We start from the raw sequence: 19,589 nt of genomic DNA, 5'->3' as shown, positions 1-19,589 counted from the left end.
TCGGAGTGCAAGAGAGAGGAGGGAACTCGATCGAGCATCAAGGTAAGCTCACTGCACCCGTAAGGTAGGCATTGCATATCGGCTATGTGAGAGGTAGCCATGGCCGCTCTGCTTGAAACACTTGATCAATAAGCGGTCCGTAGGTCTCGGGGTAGAGCTCCATAGCTCCCCTCCAATAGGAATAGAAGCATCCAAAGTAAACACATCCTACCATCTCTTTTGCCTTTAGCAATCAACTTGTATCCATTTCCATACTCTTTAATAAAGCAACCATCTCTATTGAATCTAACTTGCAAATTCTACTTTTGTCCAACAAACAATAGATTCTAACTGATAGATAGTACACGTGACATATCATACAAACTCTTTTTCCTGCCATCATGCATGACTAACAGTACATACCACACCTAAATGCTTAATGTAATGATGTGTATCATCACTAGTGCATACATAGCCATGAGAACCTAAGGTCATTTCATCAAACTCTTCACCATGTGGAGTCATATGATTTGATGCGCCTGAGTCTATATACCACTATTCACATCAGCCTTGCCTTGCTTAGGCATATCCTTAAAAACATGCTGCATAGCAAATAGCCTGTTTGTCTGATCATCATGAGTATCACTAGAAGATTCGTGGTTACCATGCTATTTGCCTTTTGCTTTCATGTCAACTTGCTTTTTATGACAATCCTTTGCCATGTATCTAGATTTCCCACAGTAATGACAATCTTTGTCTCTATTAGACTAATCATGAGACTGTCAAGAACCACCTCTATCTCTAGGTGATCTTCCCACACCTCTAAAGGATCCAAATCCTCATTAGCCTTCTGCATTTTGACTTTGCCCCATGCATTCTATTGTTGCTAGTCCATAGCTATTTCAAGTGTCTCCATGACTTCAAAAAGCTCCACAAGCTCTGCCACCTTTAGCTTGTTGACTCCAATAGAATACAATATATCTACTCTGAGAGATACTAGAACTTGTATTCAAGCATGTTGAGAAATATCCAATCGCAGCCATATGTGTGTCTTTATATGGAACAACTAGAAAAGGAACATGCATCTCAATCTAGGAAGAGTTGCCTTTATCCCATAGGCACAATGGAGAAAAATGGTACCATCATATGTACTTACTAATAATTTGAAAGCAATGCCATTGTAATTTGTACTTTCAATTCTTGTCATGTCTACTCAAGATTGTGTTTATGAGTCCAAGCTAAAATATCTTGGAACCTAATCCACTTGAGTAATAGTATGTGTGTCTAGTCCACATCAACATGCTTCTTGTCTCGGACTTCCAAACTCCATAGCTAACCTTGCTCAAGATCTGTGTTTCTCAACATGGTATCAAAGCCATAATGAGCTTGGTTTAGCTTAGCACAATGCTCTTCTAGGTCTCCTCAACCTCAACTCAACTTAGTTTCAGCAGAAGTCTTCCTCTCTTCACTCAATCTTCACTCTACACCTCTTGGCCTCCATAAACAATAGTACCTAAATGTCTTGGGGTGCCTAGATCTCTCCATACAAAGCATATCTCAATTATCTTCTTTCTAGAGATCTTTCCCTTCCTATGCAACTCCATGTCACATCACATCATAACATTGGCCTCTCTCTTGCTCACTATTTCCATTTTTCCAACTTGATGTCAGATCTATGCTATCCATCTATCGTATAGCATGCATCATCTACATTGAGAGCAAGATTTTATGGCCTAGAGCATGCCAAAAATTGTTGAATTTTGAAGCAAAAATTGAAGCTCAAAGGAAGCGGTGGACGCGAATCTAACAATTTTAAGTAGCCGTGGAAGACAAGAATTCAAATTACTTTGAAAGAGGGACTTCATGGTGGTTACCAATTTTTCATAATTTTTTTGGATTCCAGATTGAAGCGGATCAAGTTCCAAGGAATTCAGGACTTCAAGACCGATATGCAATTTTTTTTGGTTCATGAATAGGATGCCGGACGTAGAAGAAGCTAAAGATTGGGTACTTGAAGGGTAAACTAACTTTGAGGATTTAAAGGGTCATACTCTTTGGGGCCAAAGGACAACCAATTTTTTTGTGATGTGGGCGAGGTGCAATTTTTTGCAGCCACACGTGAGGAAGAATGGCAGCATGATGCAGATTTTGATGATGGGGGCTATAGAGGCTAAAAGCACTCATACAATCTTATCATGGCAACCTAATCTCAGATTTTTTCACTTTATATTACTCATTTTTTATCTCAAAATGGTGGCTCAAAGAGGAAGAACCAAAATCATTCTTTCTCTCTCCTCCTATAGGCTATGCCTGAATAAATGGGAAGAGATCAAAATGAAGACCGATTATTTGACTCAAACCGAATTGACATGAGATTATGATGATGCTGAGGAGTGATGACTAACATTATTGAAGCTCAATGGTAGGTCTAGTGGTGGCTACCCAAAAATTCAATTCTTGAAACCCAAAACCCAAAAAATGGTGGTTAAGCCTTAATGGAAATTTGAATCTTTTTTTACAATTCTTGGTGCAAATCTTATTCATTACGATAAAAATTTGTTTTAAGCTTGGTTGTGATATGTTGAGGATTATGTGTCATAAATTTTAGAACCTATATTTGTAATCATGAGTTATTAATTTTTGAAAATCTAAAAGGCATGTTTTTAAAGGAAGAATGATTTTTTCATTATTTTAGGCAATCAAATCATGTTCATGGGATAAAATTAAATATGAAGATGGATTAGAGTGTGATTTAATTTCATGACTTGGAAAATTTAGAAAATATAGCAATTTATATAAAGAAAATACTTAAATTACCATTTTGGCTAAAGAAAAATAGATTTTATACATAGAAAGATTACTAACAATTATGAATATGTCCATGAATGTATGGTGGGCTAGGGCATGAGGTTTATCCTCATCTTATCCCCATTTTTTAATTTATAGTGCATATTTGTTACTTTCCACATAAGAAAAACACATTAAAAATACCCTTTACACCTACCACCACAAGCAAAATCTTAAGTGGTAGGGGGAAAGGGATTGTGAGAGTTAAGTATGATTGAAATTTTGATTTTGTGCATATTCTATCATATATGATCTGATTATTCTAAGTCTTTAAAGAAAGGGCAGTAGCAAAGATTATTTCAATGCTGCCTTAGCAACAATGCACTACGTTAGAGTGAAATTGTGAAATAATTGTTTGTGCACATCCACACTGATTGATTTATAAGTCTACCTATTTGTGCACTCAATGGCATTCACTTTGTATCTACATTTTCATATGTGGTATCAAGAGAATTATCTCACGGATGCATAACACTTGTTTTTGAGTGATTGATCCATGTTGAGAGTGAGGTCTCCTAAGTTATAGAGATGTAGCAATCTTCCTGGCCATCACAACTATGCCTGTGCTCCTCACTCTGAATGTGTGGATGTGCCCAACATTGTCCTTCTTCCTGGCATATAGACATTAGTGAATGCTTATGCTTGTAACTGCACCCAAGGTTATAGATGGCTATAGGAATGGCACTCAATGCAAAGATATAGATGAATGCTTGGAAGGCCTAGATGATTGTGTCAAAGATCCATCACTTCGTGTTTGCACCAATACACCAGGAAGCTTTGTATGTGGCTATTTGGCAGGTGCTGAAGGTAATGAAATTGATACGCACAATCATTTTGGCATAGGGTGCACAGTGAAGAGGACAAGAACCTAACTGATTTGAAGTTGTGGCTAGTTGTTAGGTAGAGACTGTTGTTTTTGTGCCTGTGACCCTTTCAAGGATAAGCAAATTAATGCTCTATATAAAGCTACAAAGGAAAGCATCTAAAAAAACAAGGATGAGCATATTAATGCTCTACATAAAGCTGCAAAGGAAAGCATCTTTAAAAAAGATAAAAAATAAAAAAATAACTTGAAGCAAACAACTAATCCATCAGCTTGGATTGGTACATTAGTCTCACCACATCTCTGACCTGCACAAATCCTCTTTTGCAGCAGCACTGGAATCTCTAGTTGAGCTCGCCACTTTACAAAGCTTGAGAATCTGAGTGGACTATGAAGGCTGAGCTCACAGCAGAATCATTTCAATAGCTCTATTCAGTTGTCACTGGCCTACTACTCATATCTATGAGCACTCTACCTTCAAATCAACCACTTCTTTGGATCCTTGTCAATGCAAAAACTTTGATGATTGATCCATCATTGAAGCATCCTGGAGCACTCAAGAAGAGTTGAATCATTGTTTGATTTCCATCTTCATCAAACATCATAAGGTACTTGGTCCTTGAACTCTTAGTCTCTCAGATTCATCCTATTGCTGAGCCATAACCAATTGCTTGAGAGGATGCTAGAGCTCAAGTAGGAATTAGGAGATAGATTTGATGCTTGTCTGTTGTCCAATTCTTCATAGTCATTTTGCCTCACTTTCATTGCATTGGAATGGGTAAATTCATGTTGAAACTCATTGACCATTATTGCTTCTGCTTACCTTAACCAATTGCGTAGTTGTTTCTTGACTGAGCCACTTGAATCATTAAAAGATCCATTGTATAAGGGTAAGTCAACAGTGAGTCACTACTGGTAAGCCCCTACCCTTGATCCCAATTTTCCATTCCATGCATTTCATGAAAATGTTCAAATCCTACTTCCAAATGCAACTCATGCTGGGTGTTTAATTAATAAATGTCTGCCATGTATATTTTGGGTGAGGAAAAGCCCGATGCCTAGCGAGGTGGCAAGACAAAAGAGGGGTGATCCCCCCTCACCATCAAAGACCCTAAAGGGATGCACAACCCAGCTCGGGGGGAACTTTGCCCACCTCTAGGTAATCCAGAGCCCAAAGTTGCTTGCATGTGCAGGTACCCTCTTGAAGAACCAAGATATTGACTTGGTACTGATGTATGAGATGTATTTGTTGATGTATGGATGTATTATTGGCTGAAAATGTATGGGAAAATACTACTGAGGATGTATTTGCAGACATAAGAATACATATGGAGTCAATGGTAGTGAATATGATGCTCGGAATGTATGGGAGATGCCTATGCATGGGGACATTATGCTAAAAGATATTTATGACATGCTCAGTTCTAGAATAAGGTTGCAAACAATGAATTTGGATGGTTGGGAAATATATTATGCCATGTGGGATGACATTTCAATCATGCATTGACAAGGTGATTCCTTGCAATCCCTTTCTTGACCCCTCCAGGGTACTATAAGCAACTTGCTAGCATTTACAGAAGTATACCTATTCCTAGGAACTAAGACGCAAGTCTTACAGAGTACCCACAAGTCCTACTAAGGGCCTTGATCAATTTTAGAGCTCTAAGTGGACCCTACAAGATACTTACATCTCAAAACAGGCCTCCCTTAGGTGTAGACAGGGTGCTGGACTACACAATACAATAGTACTTTTCCTATTACAGAATTTTCTGTATAAAACCTGGGAGCGTATGCTTATTCTCAATTTGAACAGGGCATCCTTGGCTTAGAGTTGAACAAAAAAATAGTCAATCAGAGCTTCCTAGCTCAAGTTACATGCAAAACAGTGACATCTGGTCTAACAAGATTGCACCTAATCATGGCAAGGAATATGGAAAAAACCAAGGCCAATGAAGATGTTCAGCAACAAATTAAGGATGCATGAGAACCAAGGATTAAGAACAGTCCTAAAATGGATTACGAGGATATCCTCATGACATTGGAAGCCTTAGTGCTCTTAATGACAATCTAGGCATAATCAAAGACATGAGGCTATTTTGGAAAGACAAGAGGTTGTACTTGCAGGCATAGCAACAAACATAGAAAATCATACTGAGATGATGAGGGAAATGCATCAAATGACAGCCACCATGGACACACGTAATGTCGATTTCTCTAAGTGGTTGGAGATTCAACTAAAGGGAAAAGAGCAAGAAGATTGGTCACATGTGCATGCTGAAAGAACCACCTTCCCATTAGTCAATGCAAATTCTCAAGGCATTTTAGGAAAAATGGGCATTTCCAATAGTAGCTTTGAGCTTGGCGAGCCTTGTCACATGTAAGAGGAACCATTAGGAAATGCATAACAGGGAAATTCTCAGCTTCCATCAGTCCCCATGCCTTCAACAAGGTTTTAGTAGTCTTTTGGCAGGAATCACTCTCATAATAGTACCACTTTTGGCACTCAAAATGATCAATTTCAGTTGGCCTTGGACATGCCACTCCTCATGAATGAGAGCTAAAAGATAAGATTATCTTCTCCAAATTTAATGGCCAATCCTCTTCCCCAACTGAATTGGAAGAATGGCTTTCAAAGCTTGAAGACTACTTTGATATTTTGCCAAGAAATGATGGCCAAAAGATCCACTTTGCCATGAACCACTTGGAAGGATTTGCTCATATGTGGTGGCGGTATATTAAGAGGGAAAATCAGTAAGTTGATTCTTCAGATGCATTTAAAGCACTTATGGTTCGATTTTTTTTGTCCCCCATAGAGAAAGAGAAGCTTGCCCGACAATGGTATAGCTTAGAGCAACGTGGCTTGACAGTTTGGGACTACACAAATCAATTTCTTAATCTCACAATGTATGTTGAGTGCATAAGTGATTATGCAAAGCTGCATAAGTACATATATGGCTTGGATCCTCACTTATCAACTGATGTTTCAGCGCAATCACCTTTCTATTTGTTCAAGGCTATTGAATTGGCTGAAAGATACTCCTGTAAGTATCATAGGGATACTTCAGTTCAACCACAATATGGATAGCAAAGCGGCTTTTCTCAGCCATCTTTTGGATAGCCTAGAGGGACTACAAAGTCCAATTTTGGACAGCAAAGAGCTGTTGTAAAGCAGGGCCAATTATGGTGGTGGAAATATGCCATTTAGCACCCCTAGAGTTCCCACGTATCCCACCTTCAATGCCTCACTGCAAACCAGTAATTTCAGGGCAGTAAACAATGGCAGGGTTGAGAATAAACAAGGGGACAGCAAGAATAAGAATGTCTCAGTCTTTAGTGATCAAGATCCATTCCCATGGATTTATACAAAGAAAGGAAAGAAAAAGGACTTTGTTTCAAGTGCGGGGAAAAGTACACAGCTAAACATGCTTCCAAATGTGCTTATAGAAATACAAAGGCAAGAGTCCAAAGTATGTTGGTCTTTGAAGACTCGAAGGATGACCATGAGGATACAAGTGCCTTTGTAATCACTGTTGAAAGTGTGAGGCTGATGAAGAAATTGGGCAGGAAGAGTTCTTTGACCCTACAGACACCTTTCCTTTTGACCCCAGTGGGGTCACCTACGTGTAGATACAGGTGACAAGAATGACTCACATACTGCTATCACCATTTTTACTATCTCCCTGGATGCTTGGATAGAATCAAAGAGTCCTAATACTCTTCATCTTCAAGGCAAAATTCATGGGAAAGATGTGTTTATCTTGGTAGGTAGTGGTAGCACACACAGTTTCATAAATAAAGTAATCATGGATAGGCTAAAATTTTTTGCCACTGATTAACAGCAGCCACCACTGAGGATGCAAGTTGCTAATGGGAGTGAAGAAATTAGTACTCAAATATGCCCAACTGTACATATTCAACTTACTAAAAATTGTGGGCAGAATATAGACTTAATTGCACTTGACATGGGGCCAATAGACATTGTGTTGGGCTGTGATTGGCTGAAGACTTTGGGCACCGTTTCTATGGATTTCTCTTTGCTATATATGCATTTTTTTAGTGTTGGATAGCTTGTTCACTTGTAGGGAATCCAAAACAGTAGTGAATATTAGCTCATTACAACCAAACAACTTAAGAAAGAGTTCAAGAAAAGCTCTCAGATTTTTGTATTGCAGTTAAATAAGGAAAATACATATCAGTCTAGCAATGTGCAAGATAACTCAGCTTTAAAGGCTCTTCTTGATGAGTACAATGATTTGTTTCAACTACATATAGCACTACCTCCCAAGAGAGCAATTGACCATCCCATTGAATTGGAACCACACTCCAAGCTAGTGAATAAGCCTCCTTACAGGTTGTCCAAATGTGAAAGAGAAGAAGTGGCCAAGCAGGTTAAGGATTTCTTGGATATGGGTTTCATAGAGCCTAGCTCATCTCCATATGCATCACCTATCTTGCTAGTAAAAAAGAAAGATGGCTCGTTCAGAATGTGCATAGACTATAGAGATTTGAATAAGATCACCGTGAAGAACAAATACCCTATCCCTAGGGTGGATAACTTGTTAGATGAGCTGAAAGGGGCTAAATATTTCACAAATATTGATTTGAGATCCGACTACCATCAGATGCGCATATGTGAAGGGGATGAGATTAAGACATCATTCAAGACTGATCATGGGCTTTATCACTTCTTGGTTATGCCCTTTGGTTTGACAAATGGACTAGCCACTTTTCAAAGCCTAATGATAAAATAATTTAGCCATTTTTATTCTGATATGTGTTGGTATTTTTTGATGGCATTCTCATCTACAGTCATTCATTGGAGGCTCATCTATTGCGCATGAGGTAGGTATTTGATGTACTTAAACATCATAGACTCTTTGCTAAGGAGTCAAAATGTTCCTTCATGCAGACTGAGGTAGAGTATTTGGGCCACATTGTCAGGGAGGCAGGCATTAGAGATGATCCAAAGAAAGTGCAATGTGTCAAAGATTGACCTACACCTGCAAATACCACCTCTTTGAGAGGATTCTTGGGTCTCTCTTCATTCTACTGTAGATTTATTTGACATTACACCACTATCGCAGCTCCTCTCACTGATAGGCTGAAGAAAGAAGTATTTTTTTGGCATGCCATTGAAGATAGAAGCTTTAATCAATTAAAAGGTTTACTTACTTCAGCTCTAATCTTGGTTTGCCTTGATTTCTCTGAGGAATTTACTATTCAATGTAGGTATTGGTGTAGTATTGCTCCAAGAACATGGGGTGATAGCTTTTGAAAGCCAGAAACTTGCTGAAAATGAGATGGTAATGAATGTCTATGATCAAGAAATGTTGTCTATTCTTCATGCCATAAAGAAATGGCACCATTACTTGTATGGCAACAGGTTTAGAATCAAGAGTGGCCATAGGGACCTCAAATATTTCTTATCTTAGTCCAACCTTATGCCTAAGCAACGTAGATGGGTGGCCACATTGCAAAATTGTGACTTTGACTTTACCCATACTCGTGGGAAAGACAATGTAGTGGCTGATTCCTTGTCTAGAATGTGGGCATGTAAAGTCTCTACCATCATGGAATTTCATAGCGATCGGATACATGAGCTTCAAGAGGCTTATCTATTGGATGCTAATTTCAGCAATATATTTCAAAAATTACAACAAGGTCAATGTATAAAAAACTCTCCATTTCAGCTAAAAAAGGGCTTTTATGGCTTAATGGTAGGATTGTTATCCCTCACACTTCCCCATTCAAGCAGAAGATCATGCAGAAATGCATTCAACACCTATAGCTGGTCATTTGGGAGTGTTCAAAACCTATGACAAAATTACCAAGTGTTTTCATTGGAAGGGCCTTTGGAGAGATGTTAAAGAATTTGTCTTGAGCTGCGTGCCTTGTCAGCAAAACAAGGACATCACATTAAAGTCGGGTGGGTTGCTACACCCATTGCCTATTCCCGAGGGCAAGTGGACTCATATAACCATGGATTTTATTACGGGTCTACCTCTCACCAAGAAAGGGTGGAATAACATCTATGTGGTGGCGGATAGGCTCACAAAGGCACCTCATTTTATCCCCACTAAAGCCAATTTACTACATTATAAGTAGCCAACCAATTCATCGAACATGTGTTCAAATTGCATGGTTTACCACAGGCCATTGTGCATGATCGAAACACAAAATTTATGAGCAATTTTTGGCAAGTGGTATTCAGTTTTATGGGTACTAAGTTGGCTCCCTCTACAGCTTATCACCCCCAAACTGATGGTCAAACAGAGAGGGTCAACAAATGGCTAGAAACTTATCTAAGACACTTTTGTCATGATGTTCAGCATGCTTGGGATGCATGGTTACATTTGGCTGAGTTTGCCTATAGCAACTCCACCCATGCTAGCATTGGAGTCTCACCTTTTGAGGCTTTGTATGGGTATAAGAGGTCCATCTCCCCACAATCATCTTTAATGACAAGATCAATCCTCAAAGCAAGGAAGAATTGGATAGGATGCATGCCCTACTTCAATAATGTAAGCTGAACTTAAAGAGAGCTCAAGATCAAATGATGCTTTATGCTGATGAGAAAAGATGGGGCATTGAGTTCCAAGAAGGGGATTTGGTTCTGTTGAAAGGACCTAAGTCTAGGTATGCCACTCTTAAGAATGGCTCCAACAACAAGTTAGCTCACAAGTTCTATGGGCCCTATCAAATTATCAAGTGGGTGGGTGACTTAGCTTATCAGTTTGAATTACCCCCTTCCACCAAGATTCACAATGTTTTTCATGCGATTCAACTCAAACCTTTCATTAGATCATCAATGGATTACTTAGAAGAGCTCCCTTCTATGGATGAAGAGGGTATCATCTAACACATTCCAGAGGCAGTCATAGATCAAGGGAAAAGAAATTGCACTCAAGATCAATTATGGAATACTTGATCAAATGGCAAGGATTAAAGAGACCTCTTGCCGATCAACTTCAATCATGGAAGAGTTCCCTCATCTTATGTGTAATGTCCCCATTACTTAGTTTATTTTAATAAACAATGTGCATATACATTCCAAAGAAAATTGATTTATGTTGCACATTTTTTAAAAAATTAGCTCTAATTATGAAACTAGCTCTACTTATGAATATAATTGTTATTATTAATGAGGTATTATATGCCAGTTCATGGAATAAAGACTTGGGAAACCCTCCCAAGACTACCTTATTAAAAGTATGTTTGTAGTATAAAACAACAAAAGAACTAGCCTAGTGGATAGTCACTTGGCAGTTAAGTGTACTTGGGTGACGACACTACTGGGATTGGTGACCTCCCGGGAAGTTTTTCCTACAAGCTAGTGGGAGCTTCTCATGCGCAACCAATGGCGCCAATGAAGCCTCCGTAGCCCATTGCCAAGTATGCCAAGGCCAAGAAGGCAAGGTCTATGCCTTGGTCATTGCCTTGGTCATACGCCTTGGAGTGACACCCACTTGACGACGCGATGCGTGGTACGTCCTCACCCATATATTCATCAACTTTTATCTTCACGCTGCAAAAACGGAGCCCCCCCGACGTCATCAATGACGTTGTCAAAAATGCTAAAAGAAAGCATTCTCTCTTTATCATAAATTACATCATCAAAACAAAAACGCTAAAAAGTAAGTGTCCTCTCTTTATCCCCCTCCCATTACTATATAAACAGGGGTAGAGCGTCACGTCTGAGACACATAGACACACAACAACCCGTGCACAAGTCTCTCTACTCTAATGACGTGACAAAGCTCTACTACAATAAGTCGAACTTCTCTCTCTCTCTCTCTCTCTCTCTCTCTCTCTCTCTCTCTCTCTCTCTCTCTCTCTCTCTCTCTCTCTCTCTCTCTCTACACCTACGCAGAAGCGCTACTCGAATCCATCAGCTTCTTCCATGGCTCTGAAGAGACATCAAGATGTTGAGCGAGGTCATGCTCAAAGAGCTCTCCAACACAAGGAAGTGGCCACCACTATTGAGGGAACTCAACATGATGTTGAAGCGCAAGCAAAAGTTAACCTCAAACCCATTCAAACTGAAGAACTAGCCATCCCACAACAAATCAAGGTTGTAGCCATAAACCATAATCATGATGGATGGTCAAACAAAGATAATCAGATTTAGTATAGTAATTTTAAAAAAATGATTACTTTTTAAGCTATTAACTCTACAATTTCCTAATGAGGGATAAGCTAGTCCGTTACATACGATTAGTTAGAACGTACTTAAACTTCCAAAAACATGTTAGTGTTATTAATTGCTTTTTAGAAAGGAATACGGGAATTGATGGAGGGGATAGATTCCATGCATCGCATACATTGACAAATGTGTTAAAAATGTCTTATGATTATAACTACTTTTGGATTTGTGAATGATGAATTATGGCTCTTATGATTCTGTGCTTGCATAGATGGACGAATTGTGGATTATGGTGGTTTGAGACATTAGGGTCCCCAACCCAATGCTCCCTTACACTCTACGGAGTGTGGAAAAACTCACATGCGGATGGGGGTCCTACGCTCCCGAGGGAGATAGGTGTTTTTGATATTTGATCACTTGAGCACTTGAGAGGGCAAAGGGCCGATGAGTAATAAGTGCCCCTGTTATGTAGGATGCTCCGAAGGCTCAAGGAAGCTTAGAGGGGCTCTGAGCCAATAAATTCCATGTTGATTGCGGATGGAGTGTGATCACATACATCCCAATCCCAAGGGATTGGAAGGTCCTATCCTTGGGCGGTGTCTTTCTGCGAAAAGACGGTTTTGTACACTCTGCAAAGTGATGATTCTGGATGGTATTATGAAATAAAGCATCTAATTTTCAAATTGTTTGTTATGTGCTAAAGATTGAGTTTAATGAACCCAGTTTAACAGAGTAATAAAAGGAAGTTGATTTTATATGTCCAAATAGTGTGGTAGTATGCTTTGCTAATTAGAAAACTAAGCAAAACCCATCAAGGAAAGTGGGAGGCTTTGATCCTGACGATTGGACACCTATGACTATGGGTGGACCCAATAAGTCAGGGTAACTTTCCAACACTAGATAGAGCTGATTAAATCGTGATCCTCCCAATATCGGTAGGATTAGTTACCAGGTTTAACACCGTTTTAGGGGATCGAAGATGAGATTTTACCCTATGGATAGGGGGATCGAGTTACACTCTCCACCGCCTCTCATTCTCTTTGAACCAAGTGCTGTGTTAAACTCACTCCTACCTTTGATTGATTACATAGTGGTCTTTCTTAGGTGGGCATTAGATTGTTGTTAGGGGTGACTTGTCCACGCTTCCCCTGTGAAGTAGAATTGAGATTCCCATGTTCAACTAAGTCCAAGGTTTCCCATGGGGAGATGGGATGGTGATGTGCATGGATATGAATTTCAGTCGACTACTAGGAGGACTCCTCTAGGTCTGTTGGAGGAGGCACCTCACATTATGGATACTAACTTGGCTGAAATGTAGTCAATAGGTAGCCTGCAAACAGAGCATGCAGACAACTCTATGTTTTCAACCAGATTTGATTCTAACTTATGGATAGCATTTAATGCCATACATGGGTTGAAAATACTTAAAGTAAGCTCCGTTTCTATGTGATAAACTCCCTGATCGAAGTTACCTATCAAAAGTTATTGCAAATTTACTAGAGCAAGGTCCTGTAGTAGATAGCATGATGTCCACTGTCTGCAGCACTCAATTCCTCACTGAATATGGGTCAGAATTGGATTTTTCTTATTCCCCAATCATGCCCATACATCATATTGTATCCATGACCCAACATACATACATAACCCCCACATTATTTATTGAATAACCCCTTGTAATCATGCAGCAAAGTAGTACTCTAGACTACCTTACCCTGCCCTATTTTGTAATATGTGCTCATTTTGTTTTTTAGGGAAAAAACCTTTGGGTGGGGATGGAATGTAAGAGATGGGGAATACATGAAAAAATATGAGCATAAAATAATGGAGGAAAAATACCTGCTACACTGGTGGTATATAAGATGTAAGGGACTTGACATTTTTTACCATCATTATTATAATACAAGTCTCCTTCATCTTCTCCCTCTCTCCAGCTTTCATGGTTGTCTTCTCTCTCTTTCTATCTTTCTCTCTCTTCTTCTAGTATTTCTCTCTCCTCGTCACTCTCTTTCTATCTCTTCTACTTCTTTTCTTCTCTCTCTTTTGCAATCTTCTCTCTCCCCAGTTCTCTCCTTGACAAAAGCCCTACTTCATAGTTGTACTAGCTAAAAATACTCATACACCTTCTTATAAAGGGAAGCATGCCTTTGACTCTATTTACAACTAGCTCACTTTGCAGAAGATTGTCTTTGATGATCACATAAAGTCTATGTTTTTGCTTGTCACTCTTCTAGAATCTTGGGATATCTTCCATACTTCTGTTAGCACTAATGCTCATGAGGATGGTTTTAAATTCTTAGATGTAGAGGAAGCATTGCTTATGGAGGAAGTGAATAGGAAAAATATTGATGCAACCCATGCTTCTCATGCTCTTATAGTTAGAGATAGGAATAATACTAAAGGCAGTTATAACCACCATGGTAGAGGCCTACAACAAAATAAGTCTAACTCTAGACCTCATGGGTAGGGCTGCAGTAAATCCATGATTCTAAAGTCATCTCTTACTTGTCATTATCATGGGTAGTAGGGGACATATATGACCACAGTGCCATAAGATGCACAAAGATAGGTGTGAGAAAGTCAAAGGGGAAGCACATGATAATGCTAGGATATCTAATGATTAGCGTATTATGAAGTCCATTGTCAAGGTTGAGGAGATAAATACATTGAAGTATAGTTCATATGATTATATTTTGGTTGCTTCTTCACTTGGAGCCACGCAGTTGATTAATGATCAATCTTCTTTCTCTCTATGTTGGTTACTTGATTTGAAGATTTCCTTTCACGTGACCTCACATCATAATCATCATACTATTTCTAGTTTAGTACACCTATAGGATGACCATGTGTGTGATATTGTTAACATTGGTGATGTACACTTGTAGTTTCCCACTAGTTCTTCCATTGTTCTCCATGATATATGTCATGTACTAGCTTTGACCAAAAGCCTTATCTCTGCATTACAATTGGATGATGTTTGGTATCATGTTTCATGTGGTGACTCTGCATCAAAAATCACTTGTGGCAACCTCATTTTTTGTAGAGATGCCAAGATTAAAAATCTTTATCTTTTTCTTGTCTCTTTGGCTCCACTAATCGTGTATTGGCAATTACTAACCTCCCTCTATATCTCTATGGCATCACCACCTTGGGAATATGTCACTCAAAGGAATGAAAGTTTTGACCTGTTTGTAGTATCTCGTACCCTTGGATGATTCATGTTTTGATTATTGTGATCATTGTTTATATGGCATGCACACACGTAGCACTCCTAAGAAGTTTGATTTTATGCACATGGGTGAACCTCTAGCTCTAATTCATTCAAATGTTTGTGGATCCATGCCCTATCAATCCTTGGGTGGTACTAAATACTTTGTCACATTTATTGATGACTTTTTGCATAAAATTTGGGCCTATTCTATAAAGCAGAAATCAAAGTTTTTAGCAATATTTTAGTGATTTGTAACCTTGGTTGAGAACCAGTCTAGTAGATTAAAATGCATAAGATTTGATAATGGGGGTGAGTATGTCATGTAATCTTAAGTAGCTTTGTAATGGTCGAGCATATTAAGTGTCAGTTATTAACAACCCCTTATACCCCACCCCAAAATTATGTTATAGTGTATGAATAGGACCATTCAAGAGAGAGTATGTAGTATGCTTAGTCATGCAAGCTTATCTCATTTGTTATTGGATAAGGTAGTTACTACTACGATTCAATTGATTAATAGATCCCCATGTAATGCTCTTGGTGGTAGGGTTGTTGAGGATGTATGGTCTGGTACACCTCCCCCGTATGCACACTTGCAAGTCTTTGGATGTGAGGCTTTTTGTCATATTCCCAAAGATAAGTGCAACATGTTGGGTCCAAAGTCCCTCAAGTGCATCTTTCTTGGATATGGTGATGCAAGTGAGATGGACTATCTTCTTTAGGATCCACAATCTAGGAAAGTTACCTATAGCTATGATGTTGTGTTTCATGAGGAAAAGGTGCATAAGCAACCTGAGTAGGTAATTGAGGTGCATAGGGTGATCTTTTAGGAGAAGCCTCCTATTATAGTATAGCCATCGTTAGTTAGATAGCCAATAGTTGCTATCGATACTCGATTGGCCTAGGATCAACTTGTTGTGTAGAATCATGTTGATGAAGGACAAAGAGGACAAGATGTACTGGCTCCATATCTAGTTTTGTGACACTACTAGAGATTTGTGTCCTCTTGATTGGTATGACCCTTTTATGCATTATGTCATGGTGGCAGGTTTTAATGAGCCCCTCACTTGTGTGAGGAAGCTATGCACAAAAGTGATAGTTCCTCTTGGGAAAGGGCTATGCAATTTGAGTTTGACTCACTACAAAACAATCATACTTGGGATCATGTTTCCTTGCTTAATGGTAAACATGCATTGCCATGCAAGTGGGTGTATACAAGAGAAGAGAGTTGACTTTTGTGAGATCTTCTCTCTTGTGGTCAAGATGACAGCCCTTTGCTTGGTATTGGCCTTGATTCCATAGTTGGATCTGGACTTGTACCAAATTGATGTTAAGATAACTTTTCTACATTGAAACCTACATGAGGATATTTATATGCAGTGGCCTAAGGGCTTTGTGGAAAAGGGTAGGGAACACTTGGTATGCAAGTTGAGGAAAATTCTTTATAGGCTTAAGCAAGCACCTAGGGAATGGTATCATAAGTTTGATGTCTTCATGCATTCACGGTTCTATATCCATGGTGTTATTAATCTATGTCTTTACACGAAGGCTGCCCATGATGGTCACCTAATCGTTTTAGTATTATATGTTGATGATATGTTGATTTACTAGGAGTGTTCATGATGAGATGCATGCTTTGAAGACTTAGCTCAATAGGAGCTTTGAGATGAAGGACATAGAGCATGCTTCACACATAGTTGATATGCACATTACATAGGGTATTTGAGTGGTTTTTATATGCAAGGTGGTAAGCCCATTGGCACCCCTTTACCTTCTCATGCGAAGGTCAATTAGATAGATTGTCCCCAGTCATATGAGGAGAGGGCCGAGATGGCCAAGTTCTCATATGCATCCAGAATGGGCTCGATATATGCCATGATAGCCACTGAACTTGACATAACATTCAAGTGGGAGTTGTGGCTCATTATGGTGACACTTGGAAGGTGACATTTTGATGTCGTGAAGGGTATCATGTGATATCTTAAGGGCACTATAGACTTCTATCTTTGCTATGACAACCAAGATATCGGCGTTGTGGGATACATTGACTATGACTATGCATGACATGCAGATAGTAGAAAATCCACCTCTAGCTATATCTTCACCTTTGTTGGAGTTGTTATTTCTTAGATATCTAGGGTGTAGAAATGCACTATCTTGTCTACTACTGAGGCTAAGTACATTGCAGCCACACTGAGGCTTGCAAGAAGGCCCTATGGTCAAGTTGTTTGATTGTAGACCTTGTATTACCTCTATGGCTTCTACCCTACATTCGAAATCTACAAGTAAGATCCAATTGACTATAATTTGGTTTTTGATGGGAAGACCAAGCACATTGAGGTTTGTTATTCCTTTATTCGAGAGGTGGTTGAGGACACATAGACAGGCCTTGTCAAGATCTCTATAAATGAGAATCCTATTCATTTTCTCACTAAAATTCTCCCAATGGAACATCATACCTTCCTTAGGAAGATCGTGAGCATAGGATGAGATGATGTCTTTCCTCATCCAATTGTACTCATGTGTACATTTTGTATTTGATTTCTTCTCAGTCCCGACACATTTGTCTTTAAGTGGGAGGTTGTTGGGGGTTAAAGGTTGTATGTGCCTAGTTGCCCATAAGTACACACTTGTACATTCCAAATGGTAATAACCCATCACTATCATGTTTATTCTTTATTCTTTACTATGGAATAATAAAGGGAAGGTGGGACATACATTATGACTTTGGATTCCCACATACCGATACTCTCTTGACTTCAAACCTCCATATACCGATACATTATGACTATTGGATTCCCACATATCGATACATTATGACTATTGGATTCCCACATACCGATACTCTCTTGACTTCAAACCTCCATATATATTGTGATGTCATAGGAAAAGCTTATTGTGAAGCCGAGGACTTGTGAGAAGACTTAGATGTAAGTCCTTGGGATTCACAAAGTATATGATAGTCCCTAAAAGTTGACTAGAGGGGCTATGAGATTTGACTTTGACTTTGGAAATATCCTAATTTTTGTATTGTGATGTCTTAGTATTGATCATATTTCAATGCAACAATATTAGTCCAATGAGATCACAATTAGTGTAGTATTGTGATGTTAATAACCAAGAATCGATTTCTACTAGTTCAAAATAAAGAGAATGAAATGCAAAAAGCATGTAACTTAAAACCTAAATCTAATATTTTTCTATTATCTCCACTTGAATCTAATATTTCTCCTCTACACAGCTATTATCTCCCTCTAATTGTCAATAGGGTGGATTTTTTAGTGTGCTATGCTCTCTAGATCAAAAAATAAACTTATTTCTATGCCACCAATAATGGCATACCACATTTTCCAAAACATCAAGGATATAGGCACACCAATGAGTACATAAAGCTTTGCTGAGTCCTGAAAATGGAAGCAAATTTCTTGGGTCTTCAATCTCAACAAAGGAGACTTGACACACCATTTATTATTTTAAGCGGTTCTATCCTCAATGGCTCACCTATATGTCCTCAAGGCCACTCAACATGTGAGCTCCTCACTCCCTCTTTTATTAGTCCACTCTTATCATAAGAATGCATGCTGTAAGTTAAGAAGAAATATAAAAGTCACACAAGTATTCACCAATGCCTTATTTTCCACCATTGTAGCCATAATGGTTGGGGAAAGAAGACTCAATGGTATTCCATCCATTACACACACTTCATGACTCCTCTTGATTGTCTTATTTAATCTATTCTTTTGAACACCCAAGCAACCAAATAAATAAGGAGAAGAAATAAGAGAATACTCAAGAGAGCAAAAAGGAAGAAGCCATCACAAACTCATGACCTCACTCCCACTCAAGCTCCAAAAATGGTGGAAGTAGAAGAGAGATGAAGGTAGAGAAATAGAGACACACACACATAATTAAACTTTCATTATCTCTTTTGAGTCTAATTTATCATATTGATAAGGATTTGAACCCTTTCACTTTAGCCTTTTGGCGCATTTTATGTGGTTAAAGGCCCAATTATCGGCCTTGCCTTTGTGACATTTTTCTATGGGATTCAGAGCATTTCGGCATGGAATTTACTTTATGGATTGATGCATGTGCTTTGTTTTAATTTAGCCTCCATTTTCTCCTCTTCTTTTGTGCCCTTCTTGCATGCAAATAACTTCTCTCTTCCCTTTGGCATTCTTTGCCATGGCCATGAAAGGGTGGCAAGGAACATCATTTTGGTGAATTCTTCATGGTCAACATTGGCTTTAAATACATATATGAGCATTGATAATACTAACACATGAAGCATATACCCCATAGGAATATTTTCTTAATATTCTATATAGCAAGGGTATTTCATGTGGGGTAGAACCAAAGTAATTCTACTTGGACATAAATCACCTTTTTCGTTGATCATAGTGCAACCATACATAAATTGCAACAACAAACCATAACAAGCTAGAATTTTACCCCAAACATAAATCTCATGGTTTGGAGGGTATCCTCAAGTCTCCATAAAGCATTACTAATTTATATTTTCTTGAATCACTAGAAAGTTTCCAAATTAGACTCAGCAAGGTTTTGCATGTTGAGATTATTCAATTGTA

This window comes from Lygodium microphyllum, chromosome 10 (assembly GCF_053477565.2).
Source record: "Lygodium microphyllum isolate KBCC chromosome 10, Lygodium_microphyllum_v1.1.10, whole genome shotgun sequence".
In the NCBI taxonomy this organism is placed as follows: Eukaryota; Viridiplantae; Streptophyta; class Polypodiopsida; order Schizaeales; family Lygodiaceae; genus Lygodium; species Lygodium microphyllum.
Note: the sequence above shows the minus strand (reverse complement) of the source record.